A 6,367-nucleotide genomic window follows, 5' to 3' on the forward strand; every position below is an offset into this window, starting at 1 on the left:
ATAGCCATAATTGTTTATTGCTATAATAGGTTGAAATGTGCACCTGATAAAAGTATTCGGTAAAGTGAAAATGTTTTGATCAGGTTTAAACTGACGCATAAAATATACTGGTGACTGCTGGAGGCAAATATTTATATTGCCTCCAAATAATGTGTCTGCAGCTTGAATTTCAAAAGATGTATGTAGCCCACATACTTCCAAGTAACATGCTCTATACCTATCAAAAGTCATGGTATTATCATGGGTTATCATAACTCCATTGTAATTCCCATAAAATCCAATTTTGGACAATATGGGAGCATACAATATATACCTAAATGTATCACTCAGACTCAAGTCTCCTTTTACTATGATTAAACTTAGAGAGTGAAAAAAAAACAGTCTCCATCTCCTGGGACTGTTTAAGGTAGATATGTGTCATAATTAATGACAAGATTTGTTGAGAGTTTGTCAAAGGAAGTACAGTGACAGTCTCCAAATTAGAAGATTGTGAATTTGAATATATATAAATTTTTTTTTAAACTTTTGTTAAGTTTTGAATTACACCTGCATTTGTCTGTTAGCTGGGAATAACAGTGACCACATTCCACAGTATAACCAACTTCATTATCACTGTAACTTGATATGGGAAATTCTGTAGCAGATTTTACTACCTTCACCAGGTCAGGAATAACCACCAATTGATGGATTATACCTCAATTGACGTATAATCCACCAATTGACATATATTGGTATAGACCAATTGGCGTATAATGCAATTTTTTTGTTATAAAATGCTAGTGTGAGATAGGAGCATCATTTTGCAACTTACAACCTATTTTATAACCATTATTGAGTCCTCCTGAAAGTTTCAGTTTTGTCAAAGCCTGCTGCATCTCTAATGAGAATGCATGTGTACAACAATTCTTTTGTTGAAACATCTGTACTATTGACCAAGAATTGACAAGATAACAATAGAAGAAACTGCAAATACAATTATTGATTAAATGCAATATGTTATGTCACTATACTAAACTAGGAATGTTTGACATGTTTTCATACAGTTATATGGTTTTAAGAAAACAATGCTCCATTTTGGTTGAATAATTTGCTTTAAAAAAAAAAATTATACATCAATTGGTCTATACCATTACATGTCAATTGGTGGATTGTACGTTAATTGAGGTATAATCCACCAATTGGTGGTTATTCCTGACCTGTTCTGTGTTCACCTCCGCCTCCGGCTACGTTTCTCCCAAAATTTATTGCTTGCACTGCAGATGGTTTTTCTGTGTTCCCATGGCTGGACGGAACTTTTACACTCAAATGTTATCATTAATTATGATATTGTGACTTTTAAATGAAGTACCTGTGGTAATTTAGGAGATTTGTCACTGATAATGGAAAGATGAAGCAGACGACGAAACATGGCGTAAGATGTTGTTGTCCAAACTTCGGTTGTTTCCGTGGTACAATAAAATTGAAATAAACTGCACAAGTTACTAAAATTTCTAAATTCTTGTATTTGTAAACAAATAAGAATTCATGTCACATTTAACATCAAATTTATTCCGTTTTGTCCCGTTTTTTCAAGATCGCGATTAAACGAGAATGTGGCAGCCATCAAAAATATAAGGGTTAAACTAATGTCCTGAAATTGTCCTTACGGATATTCCAATGCTAATTTCGTTTTCATTATTTGAAGAATGGACCTTATATTTGGAGCCAAGCAAGAATACAATGTTTGTTTAATAAGTATAATGAAAAAAAAAAGAAAACAAATATTTTTAAGAGTTAAATAACTTGACTTGATCTACTTCGAAAATTAAAAAAAAAAATCGTACGAGATTTAACGAGAGTGACGAAACTTTTTAGATTGCTCATGTAGAGAGAGTTATCGTTCTTTATTCCAATTCGATGCTTCTACCATAAGTGCCAGCTAAAGCTGGCATATTAATATTTTATTCTTTTATGCATCATATCACCAAAATGTTGATGACGTTTGTGAGCATTTCCTGGAATCCATTGAACTGATTTTGACTGAATTTGCAGAAAGTGCGCAAACATGCATGTGATATATTCACTTATATTTAAGTCTGTTGCACTTGATTCCTTTAATCATTTCGGTTAATGTTTTCTAAGACTTACCGGATCCTTTAAATACGAGTACGGTTTTGTTTTGTTTATGTATTCGGGGAAAAAAGGGGGGGGGTCCTTTTTCCCCACACTGGCCACATAAAAAAAATGACATTTATGTACAGTACACTACGTAGACATAGACATATATAATTCGAAATGATTATAATAGCAATAAGTATCTCTGATAATCAGAGGCGTAACCCCCTTTGAATGTGTCGGGAGCTATTTAAGTATTTTCTGACTTGGCCGTCGGGACACAGTGTTCAAAAGGGATTAATCAGAGGCGTAGCAGGGAAAGTATTTAATATTTGTACGACGAAATGTCCTTTCTAGAAGGGTTTGTGCCATATCATAAGAATAATTGGTATGGCAATGAGGTGTTTAAAAAATAATTGGTATGGCAAACGTGCCTGCAGTAAAAGTTGCTACGCCCCTGGCCCCCTGTAAAATAAATAGCTGTGACTCATTACGGCCACTTAGTCTAGACAAGTTTGGCTTTAGCCATACATATTATTACTTCAAAGAAAAATTTTAATTTAATAGTCTGTCTTAAAAGTGTCTTTAGTCTTTAAAAAATCTAAAAAAAATAAATAATACAAAACAATAAGTTAACAATACAGAACTTCGTTAACCAATGATGCCATATATATTAGATAGGGGGCAGATTTTTCTGGAAAATGGTATGAAAATATGGGAAAACCTATGCATGTTTCCAAGTGGCTGTTCTGTTTCAATGATGTTTTTTAGTATTTTTCATACCATTTTCACCTCCAGTATGAAAATCTGCCACCTATTCAATATGGGGTCATTAACCGTGAAGTCCTGTATTGCATGGAATAATATTGAAGCTGTTTTAAGTACATGTATGTACATAAATGCCAAAAATTAATTTGAATATATAAATAGTTTTTTTATATACATGTATAATATATGTAATGTTTCTTTATTTATTCTAGGAATGAAGAGCAAAAGGATATAGCAGTCTTTATATAAAATAGTTCAGGAATCCAGTTGGAAAGAAGAGCTTTTCAGTTAAAAGTATTTCCTGGGAATTAACAGGAACTTCTATAAATGTTTTTCTGGATTAGTTATTCAAAGGGGCAGTGAAGTGAAGGATTACATTAGACAAATATTGCTGAAGTGGTAAAATCAAACCCAAGAGATGTACAAAATTTCTACAATACATGTTACAGCTGACTTTAGCTACTTAATCACATTGACATTTGTGTGCATTTATGTTTTCTTTACATAATTACTACAGTTCTATTAAAATTAATATTTTTATCCTTTGTCACAATTATTACTAAAAAAAATACAGCATTTTAAATGGTTTTTCATAGTCTCACTTGCATTGTACTTAAATAAGTTGTCTGTAGATGTTTACACTAGGTTTTCAGACATTTCACTTCACTTGATTGAAACCGCATTTAAACTTTTTGTTAAATTATGGCCTGAAAAATACATTTAACATTTTACAGGAGTTTTCACAATCAGTGAATGGCTGTTTATCACAGTAGTACATGTACATTTCACGGTCTTTTCACAATGGGCACATAATTTATCACGACTATTTCACGGTGTACATTTTTGTTTTCACAGGGTTTCTACGGTCTCTTTACCCAAGTTTTCAGTTGGCACCTTTTCACGGCCTTTTCACGACAAATAAAGGCATATACTGTACTATATCTACATTTCACGGTCTTTTCACAATGGGCACATAATGCATTATCACGACTTTTTCACGGTGTACATTTTTTTTTTCACAGGGTTTCTACGGTCTTTTCACCCAAGTTTTCAGGTTGCACCTCTTCACGGCCTTTTCACAAACTTTTCACGACAGTCATTCCACGGCATTGTCACGGATAAGTTTCACGGCCCCCCGTAAATAACCGTGACAAACACTGTAAAAATCACCAGCATTTTTACAGACATATTTTCACGGCCAATCTACGGGGCATTGTTCCAGTAGTGATTATATACAGTTATTACGAGTATAAAATACACTTTCTCTTAAAAAGTACTTCATGGCAGATTTTGACTGTAAAATAGCAAACTCTGTCATCATGAAACATAAATAAAAACTTTTCCTCATTACCCCAACTACTAAAACTACTTTCTATATTACATACACTGTTAAAAAAGATCGATCGCAAAACTGCATATTCTGGGCATTCTAATAAAACATGTTTTTCATCTTCAATTATATTAAAATAATTTTTTCTACAATTAAAACAAAACCTTTCGTTTACATCTATACCTTCATATCTGCCAGTTTCAATTTTAATCGGAGCAACACCTGCTCTAAGTTTAGCATATGCCATTCTATATTTACCCGGCATAGTAATACTTAAATATTTTTCTGTACAATAATTTGATTTGAATAACCTGTAAGTACGCAATTTACTGCTTTCATTAGCTAGTGAATTTGAATGCCATTTATTCTGGTACATAATAAATAGGTTGTTTTCAATATCTTTAATAACAGACTTGTTCAAAATACATTCAATATTACAATACTGATTAAGAACAAATTATTTAAACTTTGTATTCACTCTACAGTTCCAATTTTTTACTTTATTAAAACTGAGATTATTACTCCAAAGAAAATTTTTCTCATTAAGTCTACAATTAGACATCTTATTAAATCGTGACCAAGTCCTAAATATGGTAGACCATTGTTTAACAATACATGGTTTCCATCCCATATCTCCATAAAGTGCTAAGTTAGGGGTATATCTACCCACTCTCATAAAAAACCTCATAGCCTTATATTTAACAGCATTTATACATGAAAATTCCCTAGTACCCCAAATGGAGGCACCATAGTCAATCACTGACCATACAATTGAATTGAACAGTTTTGTATATACATTATATTGAAAACCACCATGAGCTTTACATTTTGCTATTAATAACTCCAATGACCTACTGGCAGATTTAGCAACTGCTTTTGCCATATCCTCATAACTCAAATGTTCGGTTAACAATAAACCTAAATATGTATAATTTGATACTTTATCAACACATTTTCCATTAAAAACAAAAGGAAAATTAGTACATGGCACAGAAGGTGTTCTAAAATGCATTACTTTAGATTTTTCTAGATTAACCTTTATTATATTTCTATCACACCAACATTCTTAAGTATTCAAAATGATTTGTAATTCACTTTCACTTTCTGTTAAGAAAACTACATCGTCTGCATATAACATTTTACACACTTTTTCTTCACCTATGTTAATACCAACATTTAATTTTTTGACTTCATCAATTAAATCATTAATGAAAAAATTGAACAATAATGGTGAAATTATTCACCCTTGTTTCAAACCAGTATTAACTTGGAACCAGTCAGTTAAAATACCATTTAACTTAATACAAGACTGAACATTATTATATAAAGATCTTAATGCCTTTATCATTTTAGAACTAACACCAAGTAACTCTAATTTATTAAATAACAATGCTCTATTTATAGTATCGTATGCCCTTTTAAAGTCAATAAAAGCAGCAAATGTAGACTGTTTACGTTGTTTTCTAGACTCTATGATACTTGTTATCGACATAAGGTGATCAGTTGTGTTACGATCTTTTCGAAAACCATTCTGCTCATCATGGATAATATCAGATGCATCAAATGCAGGAAAAACGCTTCCATTAGACCAGTTTTTATTGCAAAATTAACAAAGGCTAAAAGTATAGAAAATTTTAATAGCCTCAATGAAAATGAAAAAATGATAAATATTCTTTGCCCATCAACACAAAAACAGGTAGAAAGCATAGGTTCCTTTATAAAAAAGTCATTGGCACTAAGAATAGGGGACTCATAATTGAATTTTGAACTATTTTCATTAGTTTGTTTTATATGATTATACATGCTTTTTTCTTGTCATTATGTTAATGTTGTTTTTGTCACAAATCGTATCGTATAAGTTGGTTTATATGGCAATACAAGTTTGATTGATTTGATTGAATATAATTGAATTTTATACGGCTTTCATACAAGTGAGAGGTTTAGCTAGCTATAAAACCAAGTTTAATCCACCATTTTCTACATAAAAAATGCCTGTACCAAGTCAGGAATATGACAGTTGTTATCCAGTTGTTTGATGTGTTTGAGCTTTTGATTTTGTCATTTGATTCGGGAAATTCCGTTTTGAATTTTCCTCGGAGCTCGGTATTTTTGTGATTTTACTTTTTATACACTAAACTAATTAATTATTCATTTTAATTTATTTCAGAGAATAGA

The sequence above is a fragment of the Mytilus californianus genome, unplaced genomic scaffold (assembly GCF_021869535.1).
Source record: "Mytilus californianus isolate M0D057914Y unplaced genomic scaffold, xbMytCali1.0.p SCAF_5, whole genome shotgun sequence".
Classification (NCBI taxonomy): domain Eukaryota; kingdom Metazoa; phylum Mollusca; class Bivalvia; order Mytilida; family Mytilidae; genus Mytilus; species Mytilus californianus.